General features: G+C 41.2%; 1 protein-coding gene across 6 annotated transcripts in view; it reads right to left on the bottom strand.

Annotated features, from left to right (window-relative positions):
* Positions 1 to 14,573, bottom strand: part of GRIA3 (glutamate ionotropic receptor AMPA type subunit 3) — a 308,559-nt gene that overhangs the window by 51,568 nt on the left and 242,418 nt on the right. The window lies entirely within an intron of this gene.

Raw genomic sequence — 14,573 nt, 5'->3', positions numbered from 1 at the left:
ACATTGCAACTGCAGTCCTGGCTACCTGAGACCCTGCTGGTTAAATGTGCAAAAGTTAGGGGAAGGGCTGGGAGGACAGCCTCTGTCACGTTGACAGGAGATTCAAGCTCCTGAGCAATCCCTGACTTTTGTCCTTTCTCCTTATGAAATTTTTTGTGCCCCTACTTCTTTCCAGGTTCTACTGTGTTTTTTTTTTTCCCATGTTGACTAACACCTAGGGATGCTCACCTAAATTGAGACATTTGAGGTAAGAGGTTCTCTGCATTAATACAGTAGCCCTGACCCCCAAGACCCAGTAGGTGAAAAAACAAAAGAAAAAGGGAGGTGAGGTGAGGGTGGTTAAAAAAAATTAGGAGAGAGCTCCTCTCTACAGGGTAGGAGTTCCCAGCTCCTAGTCTACAACTTCTGTCCCATTCTTTTTCCCTTGAGAAATCCTTCTTACCTGTAACCTAGGTCATCCTGATTGAAAATCTCCACTGATAACCCATACTTTGATCTGGCCACCTCCAGTCCTCTAGGATAGGACATTTGAATCATGGGGCTTCTCCATAAAGACATTAACACAACAGTCCTGGCCACCCAGGCTCCATCCAGTAAATGAGCAATGGAAAAGGAAGGGTGTCATATGGATCAGAGGAAAAAAATTTAGGTCAAAACTGTAACCATTTCCAGGCTTCTGGGTATCATTCCCTTGCAGTCTCATTTCCCTCTCACTTTTAGTTTTCATGGACTTTTATTGACCCTAATCTCCAGTCTGATACCATTGCTTGAGCTTTGCTGCACTTGGGGCACCTCACTCTTAGTGCCAGCCCAACCTCAGATTCCAGGCCCCAAAATGGTCATCTCCCATTGGCCTCTGTTAATGAGGTAAGTTTTTCTTCTCTCTTCCACTCTGACAGGAACACTAAGAGGAGGAGGTTACAATTCAGCCGGCAGCTCTGACCACTCTCAAGAAACGTCTTCTGCTCAGATTTCTCTCTGTCCCACAGGCCCAGACTCCAGCCTCTCCCCTGAATCTTTCACATAGGATTAGTAGGGGAAAAAAAAAGCAAATCCAAATCGTTGAAGCAGAAATCCTCTGGTAGAAACCACTGGTCTAGTGTAGTCATTCATCAGACTATTGGGTGCAGGGAGCTGCCCGTGAGAACGGGGTCCTTTGTCCAAAGGACACAGCTCTGCGAGCTGCCTCAGTCCTTGAGGGTTTGCTTGCAAACATAGCTCTCTGTCCCGCCACCCCAGAGATTAGGCGCTTATTTACTGCAGGCACCTGGAGTTCTCATGCACAGAGAAATGTTATCTGGTGTAAGAAATAATAACAGGGAGCCATTCCCATGCTCTCAAGATTTCTTGTGACTGTTTGTAAGATGTATAGGCCAACCAAGAAAAAATGTCAACTGTCTTGTCTTTCTCACGCTTTTCTGTATAAATATGAGATGTTGAATAAAGTCGGTGTCAGACTGCATCCCTTCGTGGTGACGTGTCTGAACCTCTCGACCCCATCTTGGTAGTCTCTTGCTTTAGTTTCTTTCTTAGCCCCGCCGTGCACGTTCTCAGGACCTGATAGACGTTGCCGGCTGGCTCCGGCAATTGGGTCCTCTATTCACCATCTCTGACAAGTGGCCATTAGCCTATTCCTGGCCGATAGCCCTTCAAAGAGGAACAGCTCATTATCTATGCAGACAGTCAATATAATTTTGGATTCCTTTATTAGAAGGTTCTTTTTACAGTGAGCTAAAGTCTCTATCCCTGTAATATCCACACTTTGATTTTGGTTATGTCCCTTAGCGCCCACAGAAGCAGTGCAACTCATCTTCAAAATATCTACCCTTCAAATAGTTGAAGAGAATCCTAATATATTCTACTTCTGCATATTTTCTTCAGGCTAAATAGTCTCAATTCTTGTGACATGGGAAACAATCTAGTAAAAAAAAAAAAAAATTGCAGGCCAGTCCCTGTAGGTCAGCTCTTTGGGCAATTCCAGATAGAAATGTTTTAAGACAAGACCAATAGAGAACTATGAGAAGCCATGATTGTCTCCTGATGTCAGCTCTGAAGATCTGGAGGTGTCCCTTACCTTTAACAGCTTTCTCTGGATCCATATTGTACACATGTATCCAAGCCTCCTTGAACTAATTTCTATTTCTCCTCAGTCATTGACCATGCTATTCTCAACCTTCTTGTTTGTACAACTGGCTGAAATCCCAGGCCAAGAAAATAAAGGAAAAGCGTTCTTCAGGATATAGTCAGTGGAGCAGTTTACTTCCTGGTGATTTTATATATAATAAACTTTAATTATTTGCTAATCACAATTATCCAAGTTGTAGGATATGTGCATGTGTGCTCTTGCACATGTGTGTGTGTGTGTGTGTGAGAGAGAGAGAGAGAGAGAGAGAGGCTGCAGGAAAGGGGCAAGATACAAATATTTTGAAATTAAACATTAGAATTCTGTGTAAAGGGGATTTAATATGTTTTTCTTCATGATTACTCTATTAATATTGTCACACCAGGAAAGGGGCTGTTTATTTTAGGTGAAATAAGGTCTAATATAGTGGGGTTGTTTTTAAATATGAAGGGCTCTTTCACGATGATCTGGGGTTAGGTGGCTGCCCTTTCTTTCATTTCAATTTGGTATTATTTGCCAAAGCATAGATGGAGTTTGATTTTCAAGACTGGTTCCTCAAACTCATGCAAAAGAAGCAAAATATTCTCTGGAGAAAGCAAGGTATTCTTTGGATTTATGAACCTCATCTTCACGTGCAAGATGTGAGTTACAAAACTAGAAGTAAGAGCTCAGAGCACTGATTTCTACTATGACACTATTGTTTCTACTGTGATACTTTTTTCTTGGAAAATTTTTTCACCCTAAACTCCTCCCCACCCCAAACACATCTATGTACACTATTTTGAGCAAACAAATCTTAGTGTGAACGCTAGACAGAACTAACAGTTCTTCAGTCAATAGAGGCCACAGTCTAACTTGACATAAAATTATGGCCTGTCTTGTTGTTGTTTTGGTCACAAATAGATACCCTTTGCCCTCATTTTGAATTCTCTTTTCTCTCCAAATATTTTCAAGATGCCCCCTTTTCCAGAGACCTTTACCAATTGTCACCTGACCCCTTTATTGTCTTCATACTGAACTCAGGGTTCTGAATGGCACCTCCTATTCTTTCCCAGACTGTCTAGGACAGAGTTCTTCACCCAGTGAATCTGAAAATCAATGTTACTGAATGATACAAGAAATAGTCTGTAATCCAGTCTACAGGGACAAGGGAAATAAAATTGAGAGTGAACTAAATCAGGCTGTGCCCACATAAGAATTTTGATACCACTGGGAATTAAGAATAAGTTCCAGAATGCAGGTTCCTCTAGGCATAGCAGCTGACTGCTTTCAGGAGCTTCTTCATTTAGGGCACCAGGGAGTGTACAGATAGCAACAGGTAACATTCTAAACCATTGAGAACAGGAGGGCAATGGGTTTCATTCTACCATTCATCACCTGCATTCTACTGCCATCTTGTTGGGGCATCAGTGTTGCAGCCCAAATATAGAAAAAAGAAGGATGCTCCCCTAAGATGTTGCTACAAGATGAAATCACTAGCTAAATATCTAGGTCCCTCCGTATATATGTGTGATGTGTGGAATCAACAGGAATTTAGGTATTTTTCAACATTTATGTACATAGCATATCTTCCCTTCAACTTCGACTCCCTTTCAACTTCAAGTCGTGTATCAAGATAATTCTCTGTGATGCTAACTAAAGTTCTGCCCCCAATACCAGGTACCAGATCTTCCTAGTGGGATGGAGGCATCAGTGGCTTAAGAGAAGATTAGGAAGAAAACAGAACAGAAAATGCCCTCATCTTTTGTTTCAAAATAGACTTTCAAAAAGTTACAGTAGAAAAGATAGAACTGGCATATGATCCAGAAATTCCATTCCTAGGTATATAGCAAAAGGAATTGAAAACAAGGATTTGAACAGATGTTTGTACATCAGTGTTCATTGTAGCATTATTTACAATAGCCAAAATGTGTGAACCACCCAAGTGTCTGTTAAAAGATGAATGGATAAGCAAGATGTGCTATAGATAGACAATAGATAAATTCATCCTAAAAAGGAATGAAGGTCTGAAACATGCTATAATATGGACGGGTGAACCATGCAGACAGTGTGCTAAGCAAAGTAAGTCACACACAAAAAGACAAATATTGTATGATTCCATACAGATTCATATAAATGGAAAGTAGAACAGTGGTTACTAGGGGCTGGGAGAGTAGGGGAATGGGAAGTTCTTGATTAATGGTTATAGAGTTTCTGTTTGAGGTGATGAAAATGTTTCAGAAATAGTGGTGATGGTTATACAACATTGTAAATGTAATACCACTGAATGGCATACTTAAACATGGTTAAAACAGCAAATTTTATGTTATATATATTTTATTATAATTTTTAAACACTAATAATGTAATATACCAAAATTCTTTGAACTGTACTTTTTAAATGGGTAAATTGTATCTTCATTAAATTGTTTTAAAAGGCAGAGGCAACAGTACCTTGAAGGCCAAGTTTTCAATTAGTAAGAACCAAACTTTCTGATAAAAAAGAGAGGTTTTTGAGTTTCCAAATTCTAAGACCAAAAGGGAAATATGAAGTTTATGTCATACTCAATAAATTGGAAAACAGATCAATAATGAGCCAGACTAACTACCCTTGGAGGCCAGATAAGAGCTGAGGCAGAGAGGAGTACAAGAGAAGTCAGACTGGGCTGTGCATCACAGAAGGGTCTCTGTGCCCTGCTCCCCACCTCATCCCAGCTCTCCACCTCATCCCAGCTCTCCAAAAGGAGGAGAGAGGATGGCACTCCCAGGGCAGAAGTAATGGGGTCTCACTTCCAGGGTGTAGCATAGGGGTGATAAATTGAAAAGAATAGCCTATGTCTAGCTTGGTGCTGGTGTCATAGAATAGCAATGGCTACATGAGGCCTGGAGGAGAAAGGAGCTGTCCCAGAGAGGTGGAAGGAGAGAAAGAGACTATTCCAGTAGCCCTACAACTGTGCAAGAGGAGAGAGAGAGAGAAAGAGAGAAAAAAAGGAGACAGCCTGGCAATAGGTGCAGGGTTATGTAGGTCTGCAGAGGTCTTGTGGCCTGGCAAATGTCTGTGTGGAGGAGAAAGACTACTTGACATCCAAGCTGGGTGGTACAGCTCAGTGGATGCTGGAAGTGATCCTGATGCTCTGGTGTTAGATGGCTGCCCTGATGCCATGACACCATGTACACTCCCTGGAACTTGGATATTATTCCAGGGAAGAGAGAAAAATCCTGAAATGACTGGGAAATCACTGTTTGCCTGAATTTATCTGGGTGTATTTTTTTCTGCCAGGTGGCAAAAGTGAGGTAGCAGGAACAGGAATGTAAAGAAATGTTTTTCTGCAAAATGGAGTTAGTTGTCTGTGAAAATATACCTCTGCCATAAAACCACCTTCTAAGAAGACCAAATAAGATACAGTAAAGGCATGAATCATTAGGGGCTTCTGGACTTCTAAAATTTTTTTGATGATTAACCTTAAGACTTATTTTCCCACTTGGAAAAATTTCCTAACCAGTCCTAGTGTAAGTGTACCTTCTCAGCCCTTGTTCCTACAGTTTGCTTTGTTGCTATGTGTGCTAAGTTGCTTCAGTCGTGTCCAGCTCTTTGCAGTCCTATGGACCATAGTCTTCCAGGCTCCTCTCTCCATGGGATTCTCCAGGCAAGAATACTGGAGTGTGTTGCCATTTCCTTCTCCAGGGGACTTTCCTGACCCAGGAATCGAACTTGCATCTCTTAAGTCTCCTGTATTGATAGGTGGGTTCCTCACCGCTAGCGCCACCTGGGAAGCCCTTTGTTTGTTGTTATAGTTCATAGTTACTACAAGTATCCTTGGATCATTTGATGAATGTAGGACTTAGAGATTTCATTAGTGACCACTGAAAAGGAAGGTCAAAAATATGAGCTCTTCCACCTTGTTCATAAATGTTATCCAATGCATCAGCAAATTCTGAGACTCTCCCCAAAATATATCCCAAACCTGACCACTTTACATACTCTCCATTGCTATAACTCTAGCATATAAATCCATTCTTCAGTTACCAAGGTCGTCTTCCTGTCCCTTAAACATGCCAGGATTTTTCTTGCCCCAAGACCTTTGCACTTTGTATTCCTGCCGTTTGGAATACTCTTCCATCATATTTTCACATGACTAACTCTTATCATTCAGGCCGTTAATTAAATGTTACCTCCTTAAAGAGGCTTTCCCCAAACCCCTTCCATCCCAAGCTCCCAGTTAAAACAGTCCTCTCTAAGTCATTCTCTATCATAATACACAGAGTGCTTATTGGGGCCTGAAATTATTTTATGCACCTATTTGTTTATATGTTTACTGTTTCTCTCCTTCCAACAAAACATGCGTGCATGCTCAGTCATGTTGACTGTTAGGGACCCCATGAACTGTGTGGCCCACCAGCCTCCTATGTCCATGGAATTTCCCAGGCAAGAATACTGGAATGGGTTGCCATTTCCTTCTCTAGGGATCTTCCAGACCCAGGGATCAAACCCATGTCTCCTGTGTCTCCTGTGTTGGCAGGCAAATTCTGTCATGTTTCCCCTACTGTATCCCTGGTACCTAACTTGATACAGTAGACACTCAATATAGCTTTACTCACTGGTTTAAAAAGTGGAAGATGTTGAAGATTAGAACGAACTTGACTACAGGGCCTCACCTTGTAGCCTTTTTGAAAGAAAAATTCACATCAAGGTTTTATTTGTGTGAGTTTCCTCTTCCTTTCCAAAGTGGAGTGCTACCAAGCATTCTAGTTAATTGCATGTTTTTGTGAGTTGAGTTTCAGTCAGTTGAAATTTTAGTTGATTGTTGTTGATCAATAATAGTTGATCAACTATTTAGGCTTCTTATGGTGATAGAAAGGAATCGTAAATAATCAACCTGTGCAGGCTTGCCAGGTGAATTCAAGGAAAGTCTAATTGAACAGATGGGTCCCCATCCTCTAACTGGAAGGCTATTATGTACTTTGACTTTGTTAGACAAGGAAAGAGAGAGGTCCTGTGGTGAGTTCCTCTAGGGAAGAGAGTTTCAGAATTCTCACAAAGATCTGGGAGTCCTGTGTGATGTTAATTATCCTGGTGTGGTCTGAGAGAGTTGGCAGCCTCAAAGATAACAAAGACTTAACCCCCTAAGGCTTCCTGAGCTGTGACATGCTCTCATAAGCAAGTAGGTTACCTGGGAGGACTAACGGAGACAGGCTAATGAAATCCATATGGTTGGTCACTTTGGACAGATGGCCTGCATGCCACCTTGGAAGCACCTGAAGTTTCTAGGTGGTCTTCAAGGGCAGCTTTAAGCTGTGCACGGTGAAGTTATTGAATCTGCAGACCACAAAGGAATGGCTAGAGATGGACTAAGAGATGAGGTCATATTTTATAACAGGTAGGAATGGGATCAGGAGGATGGGGGAAGGATATAAATGAGTTTTCTCTCTCCTCCCACAGCTGGAAATGCCACCCCTCAACTCTCTTCCATTGAGCAAGCAGAGGTTCTTTTCTTTTTGAGAAATACCCTTCTCTCACGTCTCCTCAGAGCCTTATTTGGACAGTCTCTATACTTCAGTTGCTCTACTGGTGGGTCCTTTAAATCTCTTGGGATTTGTAGAACACTTCATATCATTCAAGAGCTTTTTCTGATATTATCTTCTAACCAACCCCATACAGAAGGTAGAGCAGGGAATATTTCCCTTGATAGATGAGGAAACTGAGACCAAATGACCCTTACCCAAAGAAAAACAAGAAAGTCATCAGTGGACGTGGAACTAGAAATCATTTTCATCTTCTTATTCTTTCCAGTTTTATCTACATCATGACATAACCCTTGTCATATCAGAAGCTATAACAAGCCGTGAATAATAGCAGTCTACTACATTTGTGGCATTTGCTTTAGTTTTATGGATGTTTTCCTTTTCTTTGCCTTCTTATCTTGGATCCCTTTGAGATTTGGGGGACATGGCAAAATGTAATTTAAAAGTGTGTATAGGCTTCCTTTTGTAATTGATCCATCAGAGGGAATAAAAACAAAGATCAACCAGGAGATGATAGAGATGCCTTAACATGCTCTACCCTATAGGCTTGGTTCATGCATAGTACCCCATGTTTCTATGAACACTCGTACCAGAAAGGCATTGAGATGGAATGGAAAGAGGACCCCGTCTAGACTCAGAATTCTAGTTTGTCCCCACTGAGCTGAGCAGATTTCAAGTCCCAGTGTCATCTTGCTTCAATGTTTCAAGGAGGTGTAATAACACCTGTTCTGGTTGCCTGGCAGGGTTGTCATGTGAATCAAGTGTGGTGAGATAAGTGGATATGTGTTGAAAGGGGCTTCTCAGGTGGCCCTAATGGTAAAGAACCTGCCTGCCAATGCAGGAGACAAAAGAGATGCGGGTTTGGTTCCTGGGTTGGGAAGATCCCCTGGAGGAGGGCATGGCAACCCACTCCAGTATTCTTGCCTGGAGAATCCCAGGGACAGAGAAGCCTGGCAGGCTGCAAAGAGTTGGGCATGAGTGAAATGACTGAGCACACACATGTGCTGAAAATTGTCAGCCCACTAGATTGTGAGCTCTTGGGGGGTAGAGGCCATTTCTGTTTTATTCATCACTTTGATGACCTTCCTGCTGGAGTTATAGAGAATCATGAACCCTACTCTTATTCACCACAAAGGATATCCAGAGATTGGCATGTGCTAGGAAGTCAATCCATCGAAATAAACACCATCGACTGCCCTGGAGGGATGATCATCTAGTTCTCCGAGATACCTATGTTTTAAGTCAATCTGTTTCCCCAAATAACCTCCAAGAATGGTGAAAAAAACCTAAGTATTTTCATGTGATTTCACAAAAGGCAGAAATTTAATTTCATTCATGGAGATGGCTCTTCCGTGCTTAGCTTTGAGTTTGGTATATAGTAGTTGCCCCAAAAAGTTATTGAAAGAGTGATGAACAAGTAATAGAATTGAGGGCATTATTACTAGCCTGTCTTGCCACATTTCCTCCTTTGTCTTGGAGACAGGTATTGGTGTGCAGCTGTCTGAATGTATCATTCCCTTTTTCAGAGTCCCATTTGGCCAGGCCTCAGGTCAGCAGCCTCACTTTGTACCTGCTGCTCTGCCTCTAGTCTTAACCTATAAGGTCTATGAGTCTTGCTGTGTAATGTATTATATGACATAGGAAAAGAATATTTGGGGGGGGGATAAGGTGGTATGAGAATGGCCATGTCAAAATTACAAAATCATTTCTTTTTTAAATTGTCAAGGAATATATACAATAAATGTGTCTGACCTACCATTCCTTGGTGTCAGCTCATCTCCTATTGTTGTTATTATATGCTCCCTAGTGTGTCATTTCACCATATCATCAAACATTTAGTCACATCATATATGTCTTCAAACTAATTAAATGTGGTTGCTGTTGTCTGGATACAGTGTCAAGATCTCAAATTCATCATGGTACTTGTGAGAACATTTTTTTACAAAAGAATTTCTATATTTTGATGTGTTTCCTAAGGCAAGGGGACGGGCTAAGGGATGAGGAAAGTCTGTTGTAGTAAAACTTGAAGATTAATGGTTAGTTTTCTTAATCATGTCCAAATGTCAACATACTGGAGTGGCCAAAGCCTGAACAAACTTTTTGGCCAATCCAATACTTAACACGGGGACATTTGTGAAGAGATTGTTCTTCTTTCCTCATAAAGTTCAAAAACCTTATAATAAATAATCAGCAAATGTTATACAATATATGGACTGAAATCCAGATCTGAAATCTGAACTCTGAAAATGCATGCGTGTGCATGTGTGTGTATGAGAGAGATTCAGGATGTGTAAGCAGAATCTAAATCCTCTTGGAGGGACTACTTCCCAAATCAAGTTGAGAGGGCACTTCTTTTTGCTGCCTGCATTAAAAGAAAAGTTACTGATGATAATAGTAACAGAGTCTTGTGTTGAGACAAAATGTTCTTCATGAGTAATTCAACTGTGCTTCATGGGGCTTACAATGTTGGCCACTCAGAAGACAGGGCAGTTCCCGGGGCAGGGGCAGGGTGGGGAGTCTGCAGATACATTTCAATTTTTCTGTCCTGCCTGGGGCAGTGGAGGACTTCCCTGATGGCTCAGATGGTAAAGCATCTGCCTACAATGCGGGAGACCCAGGTTCAATCTCTGGGTTGGGAAGATCTCCTGGAGAAGGAAATGGCAACCCACTCCAGTACTCTTGCCTGGAAAATCCCATGGATGGAAAAGCCTGGTAGGCTACAGTCCGTGGGGTCGCAAGAGTCGGACATGACTGAGCAACTTCACTTTCACTTTTCACTTTCTGGGGCACTGGAGCAAGTCATGTCTTTCCCCACTCCTTTCCATTCATATTTATTTTTTAAAGGGGTTTAAATTAGCATTAACATTTCATTTAAAATGTTATCCTCTTATCCCCTGAACTATCTTCAGTGGGAATATGGCCAAGAATCTGGAAAAGAGGGCTTCCTGTATGGCTCAGCTGGTAAAGAATCTGCCTACAATATGGGAGACCTGGGTTTGATCCCTGGGTTGGGAAGATCCCCTGGAGAAGGGAAAGGCTACTACTCCAGTATTCTGGAAAAGAAATCAAACATTTGTAGTTGTCTTCTAATATTTCTAGGGGTCTGAAGGCAGAGAGAATTTCGGGATTGCTTTTCCTCTTGGTGCTACTTTTTAACATGACTCTGGTATCAGGTTAAACGTTCAAAACCTGGTGGAGAATGATCATTTTGGTGCAGTTTTCCAAATCATAGTGGCATTTCTTTGGGCAATGGCAATGAAGCTGTCGACTTGTCTTTTTTTAGCATGGGTGCTTCCAACTCCAATTGGGACATTGAGTTTTGGAGCTGCTGTCTAAGGAAATCAGTTTTCAAGTCATGAGGGCTGATGGTAATATTTCAGATGTCTCTTCCAGCTGCATGCATTTGGCTCAGCCCCTCCCTGCCTTCCTCTCTGTGCCAGTGACTTTCTGTGACTGTAAGATAACAGCTAAGGATAGTTCAGAAAATGAGAGAAACAAAAGAATCACTTAAAGATATCATCATTTTAATGGCAGCCTTACTCAGGACAAGGAAAAATGTCTGCAGGGCGATTAGAAAGGAATTTTCTTTTATTTTTCTCTTAGTGGAAGGACTAGAGGGCTGGCCCCGGGCTGTTTTATGGTATTACTATTTAGCCCCTGTGGTTTTAATATGGAGTGAGAATGGGTAGAAATGAGCTCATGTTATGTTTGTAAATGTTGCATGTGGTCTTGTTTTAGCCTACAATGTTGAGAAGGCTTGCCATCAGGGGTCCTCAATGATTTTTTTTTTTTTTTTTTGTAGAGGAATTGCTGTTCTTAAAATTGCCTTGAGATCATGGAGGACTGAGGGGAAAGTGACATGCTGTGGCAGTGAAGTCCCCAAGTAAGAGATGATATGTTCCTGCTGGTTGCTTTCTCTGATTTATGGGGTTCAAGGAGGGGAAGAATAGAGGATATTAATTTTTTAAAAAAAATTTGGCAACACCCCATGGCACGTGGGACCTTAGCTCTCCTACCTGGGATGGAACCCACACTCCCGGCATTGGAAGGCAGAGTCTTAACCCTTGGACCATTGGGAAAGTCCTGAGTAGAGGATAGTAAGAGGACAAATGGCTTGGAGACCAATTGGTTGGGCCCCTCAGTATTATGTGAATACCAAGCATTCCCTTTGTTGGGTTTACGTAACATTTTCAGTACAATCACGCTAAGAGTTGACTTGTCCTATACTGCTCATTCTACTCTTAGATCATCAACTTTTGTGAGCTGTCCTAAAGAACTTCCCCACCGAGTCCTTACTGCTGTCACTAGTAACCAACTGAGGGAAAAGAAAAGTGGCTAGTGGGAATTAGAAAATGATTTGCACTTCTTTACACCTAGAAATATCCAGCACCTTTTCTAATCAGATTTTCAAAACAGTTCCATTTTCATACGAATTGCTTATTGGCTGTAAAGGTCACTAGGAATTGGTGAACATTAGAAACTGAAAACCAATTAGAATGTGGCAATAGCTTTGCTCAGAATTGAATGTTGATTCAAATTGGCTCTAGTAATAAGATGTTCTTTAATGAAACCATCATTACATGGATTAGTAGATGCTTTCCTAGTTTTTGAGAAAGACACATGTGTTGGGGTGCGGTCTGGGCATGGGGGCAATGACTGTTTGGTCGCTCTTCCAAGTCTTTGTGCTAATAAATCTTCCTAGAGAGCCTCCTTTGCCTGCAATATAGATGAATGGCCTTTGAAAACTTAATGGGAATTGATGCCACCTAGCGAATACCATTTAAAGCACACTTTCTTAATTTCTAATCCTTGAAGGAAAAATGCTTCCCAGAACAAGGATCCCTGATTGGAGGGTCCAAGGCTGATGTCTTGAAAGCTTAAGTGGTCAATTATTTCTTGTAGCAATTTGATGCCTGTTGGGAGGGTGAACATAGGCTCTGCTAAAGCTGGACACCAAACCAAATTTCCATGGAGCTGATTGTGTGCTGACTATTCAGCAGATGGAAATCCCTGGCTTCCTGCCCTGAAATGTGTGAGTGATTTCATGAGGGCAGGGGATTATTCCCAGATAAGCTTCTGGAACAGCCATCGAGGTGAAGGTCAAGGCCAGGTTAGTCCAAGAAGATTTTGATACTGCTATTGGAATAGCCAAAAAGTTTGTTTGGGTTCTTCTGTACTATCATGTGGAAAAACCCAAACAAACTTTTTGGCCAACCCCAATAGTACCGAGTCCCTCACCCTGGTTAGGGATTATGAGCTGCTCAATAAAAAGTGGTAGAGGTGAGAGAGGGATATCCTAAGTCAATAAAACTTCTTCTTCTTTTTTTTTTTTTTTTAAATCAAGTGCCCCTCTACTTTTCCACCTACAACCCCTTCCAAGAGAATTCTGAAAGGGTATCAGAACTCACTCTTTCTGCTTCAGGGAATGAAAACAGTTTTTAGTTAATCGCTATAATTTCAAGAAACATACTCCTGCTGGTTTCCTGTGAAACAACTGGATACATCCCATGATAATACACATATAAATACATTTCTTACTGATTTCTTAAAACAAGCTGGCTTAGAACCAACATTTGTTTACTGTGGATCTTTGAGGAAAAGTCACTAATTATACCTGCCATCCGATAACTCGATTTTTGGTTGGAGAGAATGACTCAACTTTTCTTTTCTACCAACTACACAAGTGGCTTCTGGATCATTGTTATAACCAGTTACCTGGGTCATAACAGGTAACAGTTAGCAGGCAGTCATATGTATAGAATGGGTCAGTTTTCTCAGTGAAGCCACCATGTCTCTCTGGCTGGAGCAACTGAATAAATGCAAGAGTTCTTAAACATTCCATCAATAGCCTTTTTTAAAGACACATGTACCCCAGTGTTCATCGCAGCACTGTTTATAATAGCCAGGACATGGAAGCAACCTAGATGTCCATCAGCAGATGAATGGATAAGAAAGCTGTGGTACATATACACAATGGAGTATTACTCAACCATTAAAAAGAATACATTCGAATCAGTTCTATGAGGTGGATGAAACTGGAGCCTATTATACAGAGTGAAGTAAGCCAGAAAGAAAAACACCAATACAGTATACTAACGCACATATATGGAATTTAGAAAGATGGTAACAATAACCCTGTGTACGAGACAGCAAAAGAGACACTGATGTACAGAACAGTCTTTTGGACTCTGTGGGAGAGGGAGAGGGTGGGATGATTTGGGAGAATGGCATTGAAACATGTATAATATCATGTATGAAATGAGTTGCCAGTCCAGGTTCGATGCACGATACTGGATGCTTGGGGCTAGTGCACTGGGACGACCCAGAGGGATGGTATGGGGAGGGAGGAGGGAGGAGGATTCAGGATGGGGAACACAGGTATACCTGTGGTGGATTCATTTTGATATTTGGTAAAACTAATACAATTTGTAAAGTTTAAAAAAAAAAATAAAGACCAGTTACTACACAACAAAGATCTTGATGTTTTATGTAAAAGTGGTTTGTCCATTGTATTATCCTTGTATAATGTTCTATCTCCTTTCTCCTTTCTCCTTCACAGTGCTGATGCTTTACTAACTTTTACTAGTGAACAACTTGCTTCCCCTATTAAGACTGGGCCTATGTTGGGTCAGAAAGGGGTCAACAAATCTACTTAAGAAATTAAAACAGTTATCAGTTTCCCTGAAAATTGAATTATCTGCATGTACAGAAATGCTTGAAACAACTGAAATACATTTCAATAGGAAACCAAAGTATAAAATAGAATGTCATTTTATAGTCCATGATTCCTCAGATTCTTAGTCAACCACCTAACGTCAGTGAACTGCTGAGACATAAAATCACTGCTTTTGTAAAAGCTAAAAAGGAGAACAGATATTTAGTTCAATGACTTCAGTATTCAAGTAAGGGGACCAAGGCTGACAGAAGTTAAATGACCTGCCCAAGGATAA

This window comes from Bos javanicus, chromosome X (genome assembly GCF_032452875.1).
Source record: "Bos javanicus breed banteng chromosome X, ARS-OSU_banteng_1.0, whole genome shotgun sequence".
In the NCBI taxonomy this organism is placed as follows: domain Eukaryota; kingdom Metazoa; phylum Chordata; class Mammalia; order Artiodactyla; family Bovidae; genus Bos; species Bos javanicus.
Note: the sequence above shows the minus strand (reverse complement) of the source record. Positions and strands in the feature narration are given on the sequence as shown.